Source organism: Nerophis ophidion, linkage group LG04, assembly GCF_033978795.1.
Source record: "Nerophis ophidion isolate RoL-2023_Sa linkage group LG04, RoL_Noph_v1.0, whole genome shotgun sequence".
NCBI lineage: Eukaryota > Metazoa > Chordata > Actinopteri > Syngnathiformes > Syngnathidae > Nerophis > Nerophis ophidion.
Window position 1 is genome coordinate 61,417,390 of NC_084614.1, and position 22,593 is coordinate 61,439,982.

The 22,593-nt window shown below is 39.9% G+C and overlaps 2 long non-coding RNA genes across 2 annotated transcripts in view; both read left to right on the top strand.

Annotated features, from left to right (window-relative positions):
• Positions 1–3,781, top strand: part of LOC133550582 (uncharacterized) — a 90,884-nt gene extending 87,103 nt beyond the window's left edge. The window contains exons 2-3 of the long non-coding RNA XR_009806322.1: positions 2,605–2,686; positions 3,431–3,781. This is a non-coding gene — a long non-coding RNA (uncharacterized LOC133550582). The remainder of the gene's footprint in view (positions 1–2,604; positions 2,687–3,430) is intronic.
• Positions 3,782–3,950: 169 nt separating this feature from the next.
• Positions 3,951–13,709, top strand: LOC133550581 (uncharacterized). The gene is made up of 4 exons (XR_009806321.1): positions 3,951–4,027; positions 4,749–4,824; positions 5,564–5,770; positions 13,268–13,709. It is a non-coding gene; the product is annotated as an uncharacterized LOC133550581 (long non-coding RNA).
• The last annotated feature ends 8,884 nt before the right edge of the window (positions 13,710–22,593 follow it).

Here is a 22,593-nt window from a genome sequence, read left to right on the forward strand (position 1 = left end):
GCGCCGTCGACACGAGGGCGGTCAAGCGATAAGCATTTGTCGTTACCCTGCTGCTTTCTTTCTTTCTGTGTCTCTCCCATGCAGCGTGGCCTTTAGCAACCTGTTGCTGTGTGACCTATTGACCCATGACTTGACTGCACTTTGACAGTCATCAAAGCAATCCACTATTTTTGGACGCCACTGACAGCCACAAACTGTTTTTTAAGCAAGGAGGGCAAATTTTTAGATGCCATTCTGACTTTATTTTATAATTTATTTCACAACTGCATCGTACTGTTAATATGTTACAGATATTATATCTGTTAGGCCAGGTAATCTATAGCTAAAATGTTAGAAACAGCTCTGTATATTGCTACACTACCACAATTTGCTCGAAATATTAGTCCTAAAACTGAAATGAAAATAAAACATAGCTAAAATACAAAGTAAATGGCAACAAAATATATATATTTTTTAATACCATACTGCTACACTAGTACTGTACTATGTACTAACAAACAAAATAACATGAAAATAAAAAAAAATCATACAGTGGCAGAGGGGTTAGTGCGTCTGCCTCACAAGACGAAGGTCCTGAGTAGTCTGGGGTTCAATCCCGGGGTGGGATCTTTCTGTGTGGAGTTTGCATGTTTTCCCCGTGAATGCGTGGGTTCCCTCCGGGTACTCCGGCTTCCTCCCACTTCCAAAGACATGCACCTGGGGATAGGTTGATTGGCAACACTAAATTGGCCCTAGTGTGTGAATGGGAGTGTGAATGTTGTCTGTCTATCTGTGTTGGCCCTGCGATGAGCTGGCGACTTGTCCAGGGTGTACCCCGCCTTCCCCCTGATTGTAGCTGAGATAGGCACCAACGGCCCCCGCGACTCCAAAGAGAATAAGCGGTAGAAAATGGATGGATGGATGGCATACAAAAATAGGTATGAATAAAAAATGCTTAACTAAAAACAAAATAACTAAAAAAAGTAACAATTCAAGTGGCATCGACAGAGCCTCCAAACTGTGACAAAAAACAATATTAATGAATGATATAACAAAACACTGCAAGAAATTTTAAAGGAAAACCTGAAATAATAAAAAAAAAAACACACAACCAAATTTACTTGAACAATTTATACAAAATGTATATAATAATAATAATAATAATAATAATGGATTACATTTATCATGAATTGATTAACGTGGACCCCGACTTAAACTAGTTGAAAAACTTATTCGGGTGTTACCACTTAGTGGTCAATTGTACGGAATATGTATTGAACTGTGCAATCTACTAATAAAAGTATCAATCAATCAATCAATTTATATCGCACTTTTCTATTACTAGATACTCAAAGCGCTCACAGAGAAGTGGGAACCCATCATTCATTCACACCTGGTGGTGGTAAGCTACATCTGTAGCCACACCTGCCCTGGGGTAGACTGACGGAAGTGTGGCTGCCAGTTTGCGCCTACGGCCCCTCCGACCGCCACCTATCATTCATTCATCATGCATTCACCAGTATGAGCGGCACCGGGGGCAAGGGTGAAGTGTCCTGCCCAAGGGCACAACGGCAGTGATTTGGATGTCAATAGGTGGGAAGCGAACCTGCAAACCTCAGGTTTCTGGCACAGCCGCTCTACCCACTACGCCATGTAGTGTAAAATGTACAGAAATAAAATATTGAAAAATAGAGACAAGTAATTAGAAAAATAGAATAATCTATAATACTAAAATACTTTAAAAAATAAATAAGATTAATAAAAGGAAAAAAGCAACAATTTAGGGTTCGGGTTTGGGTTCATCAAGGCGGGGTTATGCTCACATTGGGTCCTGACGGTTCTTCCTTGAGATCTAATTGTGTGAAAAACTTTTGGTGTTTACTGAAGACAAGGATTGGACAACATTTGATTTATATTGCTCTGAGAATTGTTATGTTGAGAAGGGGTGGGATTTAATAAGCTGTGCTTCTTCCTACTGCTTTTTAGACATGTTGAAAGGTAAACTGTCAAACTTAGTTTGTGCACAATTGGAATCTGGTATGCATGTCCGAAATAAAATGAACTGCACTGAAGTATAGAAGAACTTAAAATTATACTAGTAATTATTTATTGCCACTATTATTACAATGAATAGAAAAAGGGAATGGAATACAATTCTATAAAGTATAAACACATTAAAAGCAAATGAAAAGCATTTACAAAGTAAATTGAACATTGTCAAAAATGTAACTAGTCCTGAAATTAAACTAGTCGACAACCAAAAACAGCCTAAAAAAATTATTTAATACAATTAATTATAAAATATAAAACAACATGAAGCATGGCGGGGCTTTCTTCAGTACACTATCTAGTATCAATGAACGACTGTATTTCTGGAAAAAAAAAAGAGAAAAAAAATAAATAAATAATGTATTACTACGCTTACACTACTGCAAATTCCAGCCATATTAAGACACATTTGTCTCAGAGCGCTTATTGTTTTGTGATACTGTAGTTATAATGTCAAGTACCGAAAACTCCACCTCTAAAGACTTTTCACAACCATTTGAAGTTTGCATAACACTCATCTGCATGATTTGCAAAGGGCCTTTCTAACATATGTCTCTCTGTGTGTGTTATATTTAGATGTGGACTGGAGCAACACTCTTGGGCTGCCTGCTGCATGACACGGCAGTTTCAGAGGTGGAGGACGATGGGAGCGAATAAAGTAAGCGAAGTTGACCATTTTGAAAATAACAGAAAATATAACTGAAAGATTAGATGGCTTGTATTCCCTTTCACTTGAACTACTCAGCTTGCATCATAGCTTTTGCATATGCGTGTGTGCGTGTGTGTGTGTCTGTGTGTGTGTGTGTGTGTGTGTGAGGGGGCGGGTTCACAGCATGCACACAGGATGTTTTCACAGTGATCACTTTGGACAGGGTGATTTACATCCCCTACAAACACACACACACACACACCCACACACACACACACACACACACACACACACACACACACACACACACACACACACACACACACACACACACACACAACACACACACACACACACACACACACACACAATCACACAATCACACACACACACGTACACACATTACACTGACCTGCGTTCATTTCCTCAAGATTTAATCCTCACTTTAACCCGACCTGAACTTTAACCAATATCATCACACAAACACACCCGCACAAGAAAAGAGGTTCATGATCAAACTCGTGATGTTAGCTTATAGGATGCTTGTCCGACCAATCCCTCACCCCGACGGTGCTTTTTGAGGTAACGCAACCTAAACCTGACATGGGCAGCACAGTAGAAGCACAAAAACCACCCTGTTTATATACATATAAATGAGTCAGTTGCAGGGTTACCAGCATTTGAGTGACAGACATGTTCGCCAATCAGAATTGTTGAACCTCCAGTTTGTTTGTCTCTTAATGCTTCAAACAGGAGGAAAGACACCTGAACGCGTCCATCCTTCTATCAATTTTCTACCGCATGTCCCTTTCGGGGTGGCGGAGGGTGCTGGAGCCTATCTCAGCTGCACATGGGCGGAAGGCGGAGTACACCCTGGACAAATTGGACGGGGCCAACACAGATAGACAAACAACATTCCCACTCACAGTCAACCAGTAGGATTAACTGAACTCAGTGAGCCCTCTTCTCAGGCCCCGTTTACACTAAAGTTATCCTGGGTAAATCCCACCTAACCTTATCCCTTATCACACAACAATGCCACTGTTTAAGACCCCCTCGCCCCTCTTTTGGCCGGAGCAACACGGCCTGGTACGTGTAACAGAGGTAATTTATGATCTCAATTGCTTACTGTCTTACTACTCTTCTTGTTTTGATGTCATTTTATTTTGATGTTATCTTATCTAATTTATTATATTTCCACATTATGTAATGTGACTCTTTATTTTTGCAAATGTTATCATTAGTACTGTCATTTCCTATATTTTTAATGGTCATTGAACGTCACATCTCACAGCAGACGTCCAGGCTGAGACACCGGTGTGTTGTCAGTCTGCTGTCTTCGACGTGACTGTAAGTTTTGCTCTCTGTCAATTAGCTTTCAGCTAACTTATTAGCAGGCTGGCTGTGTTGCTGTAGGCCTAAAAGAGACACATTTATGTTAAGTTTTATTTTGTTTTATTTCTGTGCAGGTTTAAAAATGTATAGAGAAGGTTAATTGGAGACTCACAATGATTGTTTTCACCTAGTACGGTGTTTCTTTTTATTGTGTGTTAAAGGCCTACTGAAACCCACTACTACCCACCATGCAGTCTGATAGTTTATATATCAATTATGAAATATTAACATTGCAACGCATGCCAATATGGCCTTTTTAGTTTACTAAATTGCAATTTTAAATTTCCCGGGAGTTTCTTGTTGAAAACGTCGCGGAATGATGACGCGTACGCGTGACGTCACTGACTGTCAGGAAATATTAGCAGCTGCACCACTCGCGGCTAAAAGTCGTCTCTGTTCATGGCGTAATTACACAGTATTTTCGAAATCTGTGTTGCTGAATCTTTTGCAATTTGTTCATTTAATAATGGAGACTATAAAGAACAATGCTGTTGGTGGAAAGCGGTGTATTGCAGCTGTCTTTAGCACCGAGACACAGCCGATGTTTTTTTGTTTGTTGTGAAGCGGAGCGGTCAAGCGAACATGTTTTCTCTACGTCAACTAGCATGTTTTTGGATGGGGAAATTGTGATATATATCTTACTGGAGAAATCATTGGATTACTCGTCTTCCTGCAGCAGCGGCTGCTGTGAGCTTGGCTCCTCGGCTTCTCACTGAGACACTTCGTGTTCACCGCAGCCATCCGACCTTGAGGTATGTCTTTACAAACTTTTACAATCTTTACAATCTCACTAAAACACAATTAAAACAATAAGCAGATAAGGGATCTTCCAGAATTATCCTAATAAATGTGTCTAATTACATCTGAAACGCTCACACTGCCGTCGCCTGGAGCCGTCACTTTTTTTCCCCTATCCCTTCACTATCAATATCCTAATTCACAAATCTTTCATCCTTGCTCAAACTAATGGGGAAATTAATTCGGTCTGAATTGCTCTTACTGCTGATGGCTTTCATTAAAAACAATGGGAATATTTTTTGGAGTTGTCACGCCAAATTTCTTCCCCCCTACAAAAACCTTCCCCCCCCATTTACTTCCGGGGTCATGATTAATATAGACGTTTTGTTAACGCTATATTATAAAAATATAACGCTATATTATAAAAATACAGACGTTTTGTTAATGCTATATTATGAAAAAAAAATTAAAAAACTATTTACGAACACAAGCTATGGGATGACACATTTACTTCCAGGGTACGCCAGTCTGGCTGTAGCAAGCAGCTGCAATCAATTGCCAGCAATCAACACACCTGTCGCTGATGAGATGACCTGCCTTCTTAAATCAGAACAACCTGCTATCCGGGGCCAGAACTTAACAATTTGTCCTGTACACTAAGCCGAACTTAGCAAGCTCTATGCAATCTTTTTCTCTCTGTGTTCCTCTCCCGTTGTGTTAATTTGTCTCGTGTCCTCCTTGTCAAATTTCCAGCAGTGTACCTCTGTTCCTGGATCACGAGAAGTGTGTCCCGTCTCCCCGTATTCCCACTGCTTCCTTGGCTGCCTCTTGGATCTCGACCTTCCGCCTGGACACGACTTTGACGCCTCTCTCTTCCCCTCGACCTCGCGTCTGCTCACGGACCTCCGAGCCAGCCTTGCCCCTTTTGGACTTCCTTCCGCCTTTCACTCAACACTACAGGTAACACTCCTCATTTAATTCATACACATAGTCGCACACATACACTTTTGAATTAGATTGCGGACAATGTGTCCAATGAAAATGATGTCGATGAAGCATATGAACATTTTCTTTAAACACGTTCATAATACTTTATGACAAACATTGTCCATGATAACCACTCAGTGGAAAGCAGAGAAAGAACAATCAACTATGGATGACAAAAGTATTAAAACATGCTTGTAATAAAAATACATTATATAGAAAATGTATAACACAAAGAACTACAGAGGCAGAAAATATAAATATAATATAAAAACAAGACAACTAGCATACTACGAACATGTAGAAAAGAATATTACCGTCAATTATTGGACAGGACAGCGATGAGGTGGCGACTTGACCAGGGTGTACCCCGCCTTCCGCCCAATTGTAGCTGAGATAGGCACCAGCGCCCCCCGCAACCCCAACAGGGAATAAACGGTAGAAAATGGATGGATGGATGGATATTAGACAGGAACCAAATCAATATGAGAGCAACATGGGGCATCCTCAATAGTATTATTAAAAATGGCATTAAGAGAGATTATCCCCTATATTTCTCAGACGGAAACATAAATAATGACAGTTGAAAGTTTCAATAAATTTGTAAGTATTGGACCAAAATCAGAGGAAAAGATTCCAGACCCAATTTCAACTGAGGACTATAATGATACCATAGATAGAAATCCTAAGTTAATGTTCCTCACAAAAGTGAAACAAAAGAAAGTAGTTAAAATAGTGAATAAAATGCAAATCCAAGACCTCAATTGATTCTAATGGAATTTCAGTTTATTTCGAACATGCATGCAATATAATGTCATGCATAACATATTTCCAGTTTTTTCATTACATCACGTCTGGAAAAAGGATTAGGAAGAGTTTATTTAATCCTACCACTGTTCATATCAGAGCAATTTTATCCCATTTCTTTGTTTTCCGTTTGTAACAGAACAGTGAATACATATCTGACCTGATGCCCGAACCATCTATTCTGGCTCCTCTCGATGTGGAGGAGCAGCGGCTTTACTCTGAGCTTTTCCCGAATGACAGAGCTTCTCAGCCTATTTATAAGGGAGAGCCCCGCCCCCCGACGAAGGAAACTCATTTGGACCTTTCTCAGTCATAATCCAAAGCTCATGACCATAGGTCGTGAGCGCCAAGAAATACAAAACACACAGATGACAAAACAGTGATTAACAATTTCCGCTGTCATTAAGATGCTGACTGATGGGATGGTTGTATCTTTCAGCACAGGTCTTGTGCTCCGTGTTTAGGTGGTGCATTCAGCTTAACCCTTACACTTCAGGGAAAAATGTGGGGATGAAACAAACATTGTTGTGCCTTCCTAGCGATATTTTGGAGTTAAGGGTAAGAATTAGCTGATTCATTCGGTCTGGAGCGTGTGCAATTTCTAAGTCTTAATATTTCGCAAACTCCCAAGACAATTTAGCAATTTAGTAGCTGCTCGCATACCTCGTGGCTCTGAGCAAAGCGCTGAGTCATTACGCAAAAAAGTAGTTCCTCTGTGTTTCCTCCTACAATAACAATGTTGCAATCGTTTGGTTAAAATGCAGGGCCTGTAAATGGAGTATTGTTATTTTTTTAGAAAAATAGAAGCAAAATAGGTGAATCCCAATTAACTGCATTGCTAGCTGCCTTGTGCTAGCAGATTTTCCATTATTTATAATGCACGGAAAACAATATATATGTTCCTGTTTCATATAAGGATTGTAGTTGATAGGCAAAATTCCATAAAAAGTACCGTATTTCCTTGAATTGCCGCCGGGCATATAGTATGCGCCTGCCTTGAATTACTGCCGGGTCAAACTCGCTTCGCAAAATAATTAGCGCATGCTTAGTATTACCGCCTGGTCAAACTCGTGACGACACGAATGACACTTCCCTTGTCATCATTTTCAAAAGGTAGGAGGCTGATTTCAATACCGGTAATTTGAAATCGCATAAAGGGAAGAAGATTAAGAGCTATTCTGTCGGATTTAAGGTCCAAGCTATTGAATACCGGTATGCTAAAAATAACAGTAAGCGTTATGTTTTATTAATATACCTGTGAAGCAGACGTTCCGACAGACAGGCAGGGCACGCTGGAGCCCGGCCCAAGATGGCGGCGGGGAGACAGCGATATAGCGGAGAGGAGGAGCGGAAGAGTGACCTGGACTGAGGTTTTATTGAAAAATAAACAAAGTCAAGTGAAATGAGTGACGTGATTGTGCTGGAGGAGGTAATAAAGGAAGATCTCCATCGAGACAGAGAGACTTTTAAAACTGAAGAAAGATAAGGAAGACTATCGATGCTTTTGATCAGAAGGAGCTGGCATGGACTATATTTATAAGTAAAGGTAAGACCGTAATAACGTATTTTTTTAATTAAATGTGCTTTTCATGATGGTATCCTTACATCACACTCAAGTTTTTGCTGCATGCCTTTGGTAAGTGCCGGAATGAGAAGAGGTTTTTAAATAATTAGCGCATGCTTACTTTTACCGCATGCCTTTGGTAAGCGCAGGAGTGAGAAGAGGTTTTAAATTAATTAGCGCCCCGGCGGCAATTCAAGGAAATATGGTAGTTTTCCTTTCATTTTAGCGTGCATTTATTCAGTTGGCCTTTAGACAACAGAGTCATTTTTACTGGATAGGATAGCTTCGCTGCTATATAGGCTGTCCACTGACTACTCTAGAGAATACGCCTTTACCAGGGGAACCACAGAGGTACTGCAGGGGGGGTTAAGACATTCTTTGTTGATTTGACTTTTTAAAAATATATCTTGTTTTTAATGTTTTCACGAATTCAGATGTCTTTTAATACACAATAACATTGATGTAGCACACTGTGGTGTTGCTATACATGACAGTGGCGTGACCACGGTACTCACTGCAACCCGCAGGTTTATAATAAAAACATGAATTGATAAAGATAATATTATATTCATGTTAGCATTTAAGCTAGCCAGTGATTAGCAATCTAATGATTAGGGCGCTAGTTGTCAGCTAGGGATTCGCATGCTATTAGGGGTGCTACACTATATTATTTGAATATCTTGGTATTGCAGAATAACAAGGTACCTTTAGGACCAGTTTATTATAAAGCACAATCGTATACAAGATGTAAATGTAGGGCAGGGGTGTCAAACGTAAGGCCCGTGGGCCGGATCAGGTCAGCAAACAGGTTTAACCGGCCCACGGGATAAGTTTGCTAAGTTTTAAAATGAGCCAAAATTTTTGAATGAAAGAAAATGCTGTTCTAAATGTGTCCACTAGATGTAGCAATAGCAGTTCTTTGTATCTTTTTAAATTATGCTACATATGTAAAAAAAAAAAATAAACCACATAATGTTAGTGCACCAGTCAAATAAAATGAGCAAACCACATAAATAACATGCTATATTTTGATTTTGATAATCTTTTTTTTATCTTGATAGATTGAAAATTAACACCAATGAGTTGACTGAAGAACATCATTACATAATTTATTCAGAAAGTATAAATAACTGCAAAAAAGATACAATACTAATAACTGCAAAATGTACAAACCCCGTTTCCATATGAGTTGGGGAATTGTGTTAGATGTAAATATAAACGGAATGCAATGATATGCAAATCATTTTCAACCCATATTTAGTTGAATATGCTACAAACACGACATATTTGATGTTCAAACTGATAAACTTTTTTTTTTTGGCAAACAATCAGTAACTTTAGAATTTGATGCCAGCAATACGTGACAAAGAAGTTGGAAAAGGTGGCAATAAATACTGATAAAGTTGAGGAATGCTCATCAAATACTTATATGGAACATCCCACAGGTGTGTAGGCTAATTGGGAACAGGTGGGTGCCATGATTGGGTCCAAAAGCAGCTTCCATGAAATATTAAGTAATTCACAAATAAGGATGGGGCTAGGGTCACCAATTTGTAAGCAAATTGTCGAACAGTTTTAGAACAACATTTCTCAACGAGCTATTGCAAGGAATTTAGGGATTTTACCATCTACTGTCTGTAAAATCATCAATAAGTTCAGAGAATCTGGAGAAATCACTGCACGTAAGCAATGATATTACAAACTTTTGATCCCTCAGGTTGTACTGCATCAAAAACCAACATTAGTGTGTAAACGATATCACCACATGGGCTCAGGAACACTTTATAAAACCACTGTTGGTAACTACAGTTGGTCGCTACATCTGTAAGTGCAAGTTAAAGCTCTACTATGCAAAGCCAAACCCATTTATCAACAATATCCTAAAACGCCGCCGGCTTGGTTGTGCCCGAGCTCACCTAAGATGGACTGATGCAAAGTGGAAAGGTGTTCTGTGGTCTGACCAGTCCACATTTCAAATTATATTTGGAAACGGAGGACGTGGTGTCCTGCAGAACAAAGAGGAAAATAACCATTCGGATTGTTATAGGCGCAAAGTTCAAAAGCCAACATCTGTGATGGTTTGGGGGTGTATTAGTGCCCAAGGCATGGGTAACTTACACATCTGTGAAGGCACCATAATGCTGAAAGGTCCATACAGGTTTTGGAGCAACATATGTTTTCATCTAAGCAACGTTATCATGGAAGCCCTTGCTTATTTCAGCAAGACAAGAGTTACAACAGCGTGGCTTTGTAAAAAAAGAGTGCGGGTACTTTCCTGGCCCGCCTGCAGTCAGACCTGCCTCCCATCGAAAATGTGTGGTGCATTATGAAGCGTAAAATACGACAGCGGAGACCTCGGACTATTGAACGACTGAAGCTCTACATAAAACAAGAATGGGAAAGAATTCCACTTTCAAAGCTTCAACAATTAGTTTCCTCAGTTACCAAACGTTTATTGAGTGTTGTTAAAAGAAAAGGTGATGTAACACAGTGGTGAACATGCCCTTTCCCAAGTACTTTGGCACGTGTTGCAGCCATGAAATTCTAAGTTGATTATTATTTGCAAAAAAAAATAAAGTTTATGAGTTTGAACATCAAAATATCTTGTCTTTGTAGTGCATTTAATTGAATATGGGTTGAAAAGGATTTGCAAATCATTGTATTCCATTTATATTTACATCTAACACAATTTCCCAACTCATATGGAAACGGAGTTTGTAAGTGTAAACAAAACATTATTTTTTTAAAAGAAAGATAACAATCTAAGGTTGTCTTTATTTTGAAGTTATCGTGCTGTGATTGTATCTGTCCGGCCCACTTGGGAGTATATTATTCCACATGTGGCCTCCGATGTAAAATGATTTTGACACCCATGATGTAGGGGGTCCCTGCTCCATCTGTCAATCACTTCGGGGGTCCTTATCCCGGAAAACCCTTTCTCCAAAGTATATCCATTTTTTAGTAGTGTCTCTGGAGAAGTTATACCGTCATAAAAATACGAGGGAGAGACTGTAAAATGTCTTGCAGTGACTTTTTATGGTAGTTTAACATTTTTGGGTTCAGTCACACAACTTTGAGCACCTCCTCTTTCTCCTTTTCTTTGTCCAGCGCAGGTGAAAAAGTTCCTGGGAGAATAGTCAAGTTTCACTTTTCCAAAAAGCTTCTTCGTGCTCACAGATCACAATTGAAAAAAGATCTTCTCAGTGTTTGAATACTCAGAGAAACCTAAGTTGGGGATGCAAACAGTATACGGGACTCCTTTTCTTAGCTACTACTGTTTGATTCTTGTCCTATTTGACCAACACAAGCTTGTAATCATGCCCTTCTATTAGATGCACATTGTGTATTGAAGTGTAGACTGTGGAAGACAAGGGATATTTCCTCGCAGAGAGAGGTTTTCTCATCACCTTGGAGTTGTGCTGCTTGGCAGGAAGGAGAAGCGGAAAGCCGGTCTTGATGACTCTCAGTTCGTTTTGCAGGACAGCCAAAGTGTCAAAGTGTTATTATATGAACCTTTGTGTCCCAGAAAGCAGATGTTGGAGAGAGAGAATCATGGCTTCAACAGGTGGACCAGAGACTTGTGCTGGTTTTGGGGAAGGGGAGGCCAAACTTTTTTTTTCCCGCCGGTGGGCCATTTTGATATTAGGCCCTTTTTCAGTGCAGTAAATTTTTCAGGAACTTTGCCAGTTACCCAGGTAAATAAAGTTCCCCCTGTTTTTCCACCAAAAAACTACCCGGGAAGAATTAGTTCTTCAAAAACCTTTCAAAGTTCCTGCCTGCAAAGTGGGACTTTTGGAAGCTACCTAGAACCTTTTCAGTGACGGCTTGTTTATTTCTCATTTTTGTGTATTTCTATTACAACAAACTTGACAATGGACAGAAAAAAGAACAAAAATAAACTTTTGACTTGCAGGAACTTTTGTGGGACATCTTTGTGATGAAGATCAGTTAAATTATCTTGCAGGGTATTTACATAGCCATAGTCTTCTAACTATATGCAGTTGGTTGTTGTTTATTATTTCTATTACAAACTTCATTTCGATACGCAAAGCTACGAGAAGTAGACGGACTCTTTTAAACATATTTACGGAGGAGTAGGAAGCCGGACTCGAAGCGGCGACCTCAGGTGCCTACTACTCTGACTTTGTTGGATAAATGAGGAAAAAAGGAGGCAGTACACCAGTGAAATGAAAGTAAATAACATCAAATATGAACTATTTACATTATTATGTGTTATAAAAGTAGTCAGTGATACTCCATTTGTGTAGTTATTAGCCTTAAACCGAGTGAACATAATGCTAATGCAAACAAGCTAAAGTGGCATGTTCGGGTTGTTGGCATGAGATAAACACTGATATTTATTATTTATATATTTTTATTTGTGTCGTTTGTCTGTGCAATAAGAGCACTGGTTCTGCAGCTGTTTGTGTAACTGTCAATTTGCACGTCCTTTTGACTGGTGCTAAATAAAACGCAAGATAGTGTTCGCAAAACGGTGATGAGTGTTGTTAAATCACATTGCCAGTGCTAAATAATTACAAGTGCATTTTCTTGCGTTTTGATGATCAACATATATTCTGCATATTAATGAAGACAGAGACGCAAAATGGATTGCGCGCCTTATTTTACTCACTTAGCAGACGCAATCCACTTTGCACACGTTTAGTTAGTTTAGTTGCGTGCGCTATCCGGTATGCACGGGTTTTAGTAAGCGCCTACTTTTAGTAATTCAGACCCTAAGTGTTAAAAAATGAAAAAGCTATGTTTCAAACTTCACATTGTGTTAGGTCAACCGAACTGTTCCTTCCTTAGTGCATGACCACCGCCGTTAAAGGGAAGGTGTGAAAGTGTGCAGAACACTTTGACTGCAGTATATGTTTAACATTTCAATACGAGCCATAGATTTTTTCCGCTAACTAATGACAATAGCCGAGCCAGACCATCGTGATCCTGGTTTTGGGGGGACTTTGTGACTGCAGAACTCCCCAAAAACCTCTCTTGGGAGGTCTTTGGAGCAGTGGCCATGTTAACTGAAATGTCAGAACATCCCGTCGTTAGCATATTGCCGTGCTACTAAAAAGATGCTTTATCTACTTCCACAGATTCTTGATGCCAAAGGACTGACAGGCACCTCAGAACATGTGCCAACCTTGGCCACGATGGAGACGGTGGAGGCGGTGGATTGTTTGAAGCGTCTTCTGCTGAAGTCATTAGCTGCTTTCTCAATTGAGAACACTTCCAGCACTGGTCAGCACTATGAAGATGAGGAGAGAAGGTTTAAAAATCTCCAACGCTCGTTGTATCTGAACACACTTCAATTATACTGAGTGTCTTCATTTAAAAGTCAAACACCGCAGTACTGCTATACAAAGGGAACAATGGCAAATCACTGGATTTGTATCTTAAAAAAATCATGTTTCCACCATTTCAGGTTGGAACTATAAAACCAGATTTGGCTTGCATTTACACAACAAGTTTAGATACTGTATTGACCAGAATATAAGATCAACCTGAATAAAAGCTGACCTATCTATTTCAAAACCAGTTTTTGCCAAAAGGATTAAATGTTTTTTCCTACTAGGCAATTCTAACTTTTAAAAAATGTAGAATATTTCGTAGGCTCCTGACAATTATTTTGGAGACTGTGCTTAAATTCTTAAAATTAGAATAACTTCTATATTTTGCTAAAATGCTCAATTTGTGTTTCAATTTGCAATTTTTGTTGTTACGCTGCAATATCTATATGGACACTGCTTTTAGGGCCCAATAAATTTTTGCGTGTATTAAAACACATAAAAACCTTGATAACACACGCAAAGCTCATTTACTCTGCTCGTGCAATCCGTTTAGCGCAGGGGTGGCAAACTCATTTTAGCTCAGGGGCCGCATGGAAGAACATTTGTGCACACGCGGGCCAGACTATTAAAATCATGGCATTAAAACTAAAAAATCACGACAACTTCAGATTGTTTTGTTTGTCTTACTTTGGCCAAAATTAGAACTGAAAATATTACAATAAAAATTTAGAAAAAAATACCGGCAGCAGTAAAGTTTAGATCCATGAAGGAATGAAAAAAGTGAATGAATGTTTATGACTCATAAATTTACATATGCATAAACATTTGTTTTCTTTTCTATTATTTTTTTTTAAATAAATTAAGTACAGAGTATGACAACCTTTTTCCAAAACACAACATACAATGTGAGATTTAACAGGATATTGCATACATTTATCATTTGTTTTCAAAAAACTTACAAAAGAGTGGGGCCCCAAAAATTTACTGTTGGGCCCCATTTTTATGACTTGATGGGGTCCCTGGGAACCCATTTTGAAAATTCCTAGCACCAACACTGATGGAGTATTGATGCATGCAAAGAAGCTGCAGGCGGCTGTGGCCTGTGAGCTGATTCTAATACTAATCAAATATCATCTCGGGGGCCATAGATAATTAATAATAATTGACTTTGACACCCCTGGTTTAGCGTGTATATGTCAAAAACAAAGTAGGAATAAGGCACCTAGGAAGTGCACAGAAAATGCTAGCATACGCAAAACCAGTTACAACAATAAACAATGATCGAGCCCTGAGGAAAGGGCAGGCTGGTTTACACAGGAGCCTGATTGGCAACTTGGAACAGGTGAGTCCAGATTGGCAATCAGGAACAGGTGAGGAGGAGAGAGAGTGGTGAAGGGGGAAACCAGAATTAAAATGAAAATAAAAGAGCAGAAAATGAACTTAATACAGAAATAAGGAAATATACAAATAAAGCCAGGTCTGACATGACAGGTCCTGACTCACTTACTGGAAATAAAATGCCAATACTTATGTGCGCTCTTTTTTTCTTTCCTTGTTAACGGTGAATTGCAACCACTCAAGTTAGTCCCTCCCCTCTCCTACCTGACCTACTCAGTGGCCTAGTGGTTAGAGTGTCTGCCCTGAGATTGGTAGGTTGTGAGTTCAAACCCAGGCCAAGTCATACCAAAGACTATAAAAATGGGACCCATTGCCTCCCTGCTTGGCACTCAGCATCAAGGGTTGGAATTGGGGGTTAAATCACCATAAATGATTCCCGGACGCGTCACCGCTGATGCTCACTGCTCCCTTCACCTCCCAGGGGGTGATCAAGGGGATGGGTCAAATGCAGAGGACAAATTTCACCACAGCTAGTGTGTGTGTGACAATCATTGGTACTTTTAACTTTAACTTTAATCTTGTCACGATATCCGAGATGGCCATGATTGAGGGTGGTTAGCGTCCATCGCTGCACACAAATCATTGGAGAGGTGTTAAAGTACCAATGATTGTCACGCACACACTAGGTGTGGCGAAATCATTCTCTACATTTGACCCATCACCCTTTATCACCCCCTGGGAGGTGAGGGGAGCAGTGAGCAGCATTAGTGGCCGCACCCGGGAATCTTTTTTGGTGATTTGACGCCCAATTCCAACCCTTGATGCTGAGTGTCAGGCAGGGTCCCATTTATATAGTCTTTGGTATGACTCGGCCGGGGTTTGAACTCACAACCTACCATTCTCAGGGCGGACACTCTAACCACAAGGTACTGAAGGTACTTCTCTGTGTGAACCCACTTATGCACTGTGAGTGACAGGAAGAAAATCTCCGACTTGCCTGTTACGCATGTATAAATGTCCAGACGCCAGATATAAGACGGCCCCCCTTTTTCACGTAAATTCATGCATGTAATACATAAAGGTTTCTTGTAATCATGAGAGTAATGGCACAAGGACATTTGCTTAAAGTTTTGTTTAATGGCCACCAATATTGCTCAAATTTTGCATGCATGCGCCCGTCCCTCCCTAAAAGGTGTGATCATGTGGTCATGTCCGAGCGCACTATTGTACAAAGTGACAGGCCCCATCAAAGAGAGTGGTCCGACATAAAAGGACGGCTTTCAAATGCAGGGCTTGAGTTCAAAGAACACAAACGCAGCACATGAGAGAATCGGCCTGCAAAGTTCAGCAACCAGAAAGGAACCGCGGGAGGAAGGTCCCCCTAAAGGCCTTTCCATCAAAGAGTGGTGTCTTGTGGAGGTGTGTGCTCGTCCTTTTGCATATCACTTGACAAACGTCGCGCGCTGTACTGTAACCCTGAAGAGGCAAAGTTGCACAGCAAATCAACACTAAAGTAGAGGCAGGCTACATGCAGGTAATAACTCATTAATGAATCATGATGCTGCCTTCCTTACTGAATTACACACAGATGCTCACTTTCCAACAACAACATTGTGCCTGAATAAATGCACATTTGACGGACTTTATTTCAGGAACATCCTTATATGGTCAAGATGCTTTGATAAGACCTCTTTCTGTGCAAATAATGAAAATGTGAGGGTGAATGTTGTCTGTCTATCTGTGTTGGCCCTGTGATGAGGTGGTGACTTGTCCAGGGTGTACCCCTCCTTCCGCCCGAATGCAGCTGAGATAGGCAACAGCACCACCTGTGACACCGAACGGGAGAAGTGGTAGAGAAATGGATGGATGAATGGATGCCACATAGAGGATATTTTTGTTAGACTAGCATAGAACATTTGGAGAAATATATGCAAGCAAACTTTTTAAGATTGTATGAGCTACAAAAAACAAACAGAATTGTATTTAATCTTTGACTAGTACAATGATTGACTGATGATTTAATGAAGAAAAATGTAGTTTTACTAAATATAAAGACAATTATATATTATGTTGGTTGTATGTAATGCTATTTTAAAATAATGTATCATTTTTTCATATCATTTGTTTAAGAAATATCTTGAAAGTGAGAATTCTGATATAATGTATATAAAACTACACAGTGGCGGGCTGCGCGTTTCCCATCTACACCTTCAGTGATGTCCGACTTCAATGATTACCTCTCAAAATACCATAATAAATGTCACCACATGACTATTGCTAGAGAAATACTATACCGAAACACATTTACGCACTACTGGCCATTGAAACACAGCAACAGTGTACAAAACGGGTTATTTTCTGGCGCATTTAAATTAAACTCGCATCAGCACATAAAACATATCTTATGTGGTACTGTCAAAATTAAAATAGCAAAAAAACATATTAAACGTGAAAAAATAAATAAATAAAATATCTGAACTCACAATTTGTACAACCCATTCGAGCTTCCGGGATTGGCCGACATGGTCTCACAAGATGTAGTTTCTCTTTAAATATACTTCTTGAAAATGGCATTGCAAATACATGTGTTGTCTTGTCTAATCATAAAAGATGCAGACGTGGCATGTTGGCTGAGTTCTTAAAGTTTACTCCACTGCCGGCATGGCGAAACAGGGCTACTGCGCACGCTCTTCACTACTATGGCATGCTGGGTAATGGAGTTCTTATGTTACCTAGCTCATAACATCACAATACATATCTGCTTTAGGCCAGCTAGAAGGCCTTACTGACAACAACTCATGATCTGATTGGCTATCACAACTGTCTATCACCTGTATGTGTCCATTCACTTACAGTGCACGGACGCTTGTATTGTTGATTCTGAAGGCTTCGGGTGGATTTTGTATAGCATGGCAACATAAGCTAGCTGAATTCTTATTGGATAAAAACTCTATAACCTAAAAACAACAGCACTGTAGGAGCATAATATGACATGAAGAGATTATGAATACTTTTAGATATTTAGGGAAAGTAAATTAAAAAAATTACTTTTATCTCTTAAAATGATCATGATTCCTGATTATGTTAGGCCAACAGAGAATGCCTTGCTGGCCCTGACGGCACACCACTGAAACAACATAATATCTTATTAGAATAAATGTAAATGCTGATCTATAATAAACCAACTATACTGAAAAAAAATATAAACGCAACACTTGTCTTTGCTCCCATTTTTCATGAGTTAAAAACAGAAGACCTATTCCTCTCAAATATTGTTCGCAAATCTGTCTAAATCTGTGTTACTGAACATTTCTTTTTTTGCCAAGATAATCCATCCCACCCCACAGGTCATACTTGCCAACCTTGAGACCTCCGAATTTGGGAGATGGGGGGTTGGGGGGGATGTTTTATATATATTTTCAAATATTTCTTATCAATAATATATATAATTCGTTCATGAATGGGTATATCCGTTTGGCCTCTGTGGAGATATCTGATCTACAAAATTTGCAGGCAGCTTACCCTTTCCCCTTTTGAGCTGTCCTGGATGAACTGAAATAATTTTTTCCAATCATTTTGGAACTTGCAAGTGTACTTCTTCTTATTCGTCATCGCCATGTCTTTTTGTTCGTTCTTCTGCTTCGTTTCTGTTATATTTTTGGGCATTACTACTTGCTGTAATTTTGAAGTAATGCATGATGGGAATTCCGGATGTTGTGTGTCAGTGTATTAACGTGCCGGCTGGAATAAAGACACGCTGAGGAATAGCTCCGTGCCTGCCTACTTTATGGGTTATAGATAAACCAATGGATAACGGAGACATATAAAAGTCTCCTTTACAGGTGAGAGAGGACTCTAAAGGCAGTGCCTTTAAGGCCCGCCCCCAATATTGTTGTACGGGTGGAAATCGGGAGAAATTCGGGAGAATGGTTACCCCGGGAGATTTTCAGGAGGGGCACTGAAATTCGGGAGTCTCCTGGGAAAATCGGGAGGGTTGGCAAGTATGCCACACGTGTGGCATATCAAGATGTTGATTAAACAGCATGATTATTGCACAGGTGTGCCTTAGGCTGCCCACAATAAAAGGCCACTCTGAAATGTCCCCGAATATAGCAGACTGTGTGCTGCAAGAGTTCTGTATGAGGTAATGGCCTCAGCTCGTATCTACTAGAGTGTCCGCCCTGAGAGCGGTAGGTTGTGAGTTCAAACCCCGGCCGAGTCATACCAAAGACTATAAAAAAAATGGGACCCATTGCCTCCCTGCTTGGCACTCAGCATCAAGGGTTGGAATTGGGGGTTAAATCACCATAAATGATTCCAGGGCGCGGCACCACTGCTGCCCACTGCTCCCCTCACCTCCCAGGGGGTGAACAAGGGGATGGGTCAAATGCAGAGGACAAATTTCGTCACACCTAGTGTGTGTGTGACAATCATTGGTACTTCAACTTTAACTTTAAAAGAGCAGTTGACTCAAAAAAATTAACTTCCACACTAAAAAAGGCAGTGGACAATTTCCCTGTTTTATGAGTGTGTGAAGTGTTGTTAATTAGTGGTGTGTTTGTAGGTATGGTGTTGGAGGTGGTAACCTTCCCCACACCTCACTAATAACTAATCTCCCGCCCCCCTCCATAACAAAGGTCAGCCTCTCTGCTCTGCTGGACGCTGAGCCCCGGCCGGACTTCGCATCGCCCTGCAGGCCCCAAAAAACCTGCTGTTTACAATTTCCCTGTTCCTGCGTGAAGTGTTTGATGCTTGCGAGCTATAGGCAGATACCAGAACAGGATGGATGTGGGTGGTGGTGCCTTCGAGAGCTGGGCAGAAAGGCAAAAGAGGCCACAAAGGTGATGTTTTGTCCAGCCAGCGGGAACAAGGGAGCTATTACACAAGAGAAATGGAGGGAGGAAGGAAGGAAGCAAGGAAGGGAGATTCAGGAAGGGGGCGGTGAGAGGAGGAGGACAAGAAGAAGAAGGCCCAGTGGGGGATTAGCTGGCCAGCTGCTCCCTCAGGGACTAAACATGAGAGACACTTTTTATTCTGGACAGGAAGAGGTGACTTGAAGAAGGATAAACATGAAAGAAGGGATAACATTTAAGGGGTAGAAGTGAAGGAGAGATTGAAATATCTATTTGTAAAAAGATTCAACATCGCATCAAACTGTAAACTATTTATTGTAAGTGTGTTATGCAAAATCAAGCCTTGGTACTGGAATTTAAACAGTTAAGATTACTTTTGACAGTTAAGATCACTTTAATCAAGTCCTACTGTAATGTTTTTTTCCCAATGCATATGATATTCGTAATCATAAGACAAATAGTGTCCCTACTACACTCCTATGTCTGGAACATAACCCCCGCATTAATTGAGGGAACAAAATACACTGTAAGTCTGCATTGGTGCGACCTAATAGCTGCCATATATCACATACAGCAATGTAACTCAAAGGCATGTTTCTCTAATTGTGGGCTGAGACATTTTCATTATTTGCAGTAAAACACTAGTATTCATGTTAGAATGATACCTAAGCCTGCAGCGTGGTGGCAGCAGTGCTCAATCTTATCAACAAGCTCCTTTATCTACCTAGTAGAAATAGTAAGCACAGGAATACAAATAAATAATAATAAATGGGTTGTACTTGTATAGCGCTTTTCTACCTTCAAGGTACTCAAAGCGCTTTGACACTACTTCCACATTTACCCATTCACACACTGATGGAGGGAGCTGCCATGCAAGGCGCTAACCAGCACCCATCAGGAGCAAGGGTGAAGTGTCTTGCTCAGGACACAACGGACGTGACGAGGTTGGTACTAGGTGGGGATTGAACCAGGGACCCTCGGGTTGCGCACGGCTACTCTCCCACTGCGCCACGCCGTCCCAAGTGTACTTACTACTGTAGTAGTAGTAGAAGTAGTAAGTACGTAGGAACATTAGTGTACTTACTACGATTACCCAGGAGAAGTAAGTACAAAAGAACACGTGTAGTCACTCCTATTACCCAGTAGGGGTAGTAAGTACAAAGAAACCTGTGTACTCACTATTATTACCCCGTAAAAGTAGTAAGTACAAAGGAACACATATGCACTTATTACAATTACCCAGTAGGAGTAGTAAGTAGAAAGGAACACGTGTACTCTTTAGTATCACCACGTAGAAGTAGCAAGTACAAAGGAACACATATGCACTTACTACTTTTACCCAGTAGCAGTAGTAATTACACAGGAACACATACATACTTACTACTACTACTCAGTAAAAGTATTAAGTGAACAAGAAACATGTGTACTTACTACTAGTACCCAGTAATAAAAGTAAGTACCCAGGAACACATATGCACTTACTATTATTACCCAGTAGTAGTAGTGAGTACACAGGAACACATATGTACTTACTACTACTTTCGGGTAATAGTACACAGGAAGACCTGTGTACAGAGTTAACGGAGGCAAAGAGATGGAGGAGTAAGTGACACAAATAAAAAATGAAAAAAGTAGCTGTCGTCTGCGGCATATATAAAGAATACAACTCAAACAGTGATACAGATACATAAATACATATTTCCAAGTTCCCAGTAGTAATTAAATCCAGGAAAGGTCCGAAATAATTACAGTAATTAATTGAGAATCCCAGCACTAAGGAGTAGGATAGGAAGACACATGTTCACAATGTTAGCATAGCTTTGTTAGCTCCAGAATAGTGCTAATTTTACATAGCAACGTCATACTAGGTTAGCATATTTGTTAAGAAAAAAAACTCAACTCACAGCTCCCTCTTTTGTACCTGACTGACAGATGGCTGGTAGAACTCCAGGACTTGGGCCGTGTACACACAGAAACATACTTTCATGATATGTTCTAACATCTTCATCCATGATATTATTAAACCCCATCTCTGTCCCCATTCAAACTGCAAAAAAGAAAAAATTGCAATATGTTCTTTTAGTATGTTTAAAGCCCACACGTTGTTTACCGTTGTGCTTGTCCAGAGTGGGAGCGACGGCGCTCAGTTTTGATGTCTCCTCCATGGCGTTATTTACGGGGGCACTTCAGCAAAAATGGTAAATTCCACACTCCTGCTTTTTTTTTTTTTAAGTACTGTTGGATTTTGTAGTTTTTCTTTATAAATTATGAATGTTTTAAGATTAAGATCAGTTTATTTACAAGGGGACAATGCAATTTCATAAAAACACATGACTACACATGTTAAAAAAGCCAGAATTAGCCGGTAGGCTAGTTTTCATCTGTAGTCCCCTGGCCATGATGTAAAAATGCAGTAAAAATTACAATTTCAAAGAAAAACAGAGAAAAAGAAAAAAAAGCACACAACACATATACAATATAATAAAAAAAAAAATACAATATCACTACATAACATTTGTCTCAGCATCAAAACAGGGTCATCTTTTAGTGCTGTCAGATGTAGGCGCTGATAGGCCACATTTTCAAGGTAATTGAATTTAATAGAATGTTATTTTAACTAACAAGACAAAATGTTAAATAACTAAATCTTCTTCGAGCAAAGGACCAAAATTCAACCCAGTGCTTAATTTTTTGTAGAATTTCCTACACAATTCCTGTTACCTAGACTTTGCCTGCCGACACAGTACAGTATCACATTTCCACATTGTATTGTCATTTTATAAGCTAGTAAGTGGAACATCTGGAATTAAAGCGACACCTGAGATGACACAGACTGCCAAGATGCGTCTATTTCATGCATTTTATGCGCCGTACGTTACAAAAATATCAGTTTTCACCACATTTATTGCATCATCCCACACGCCCAATGTCTTGTTTGCT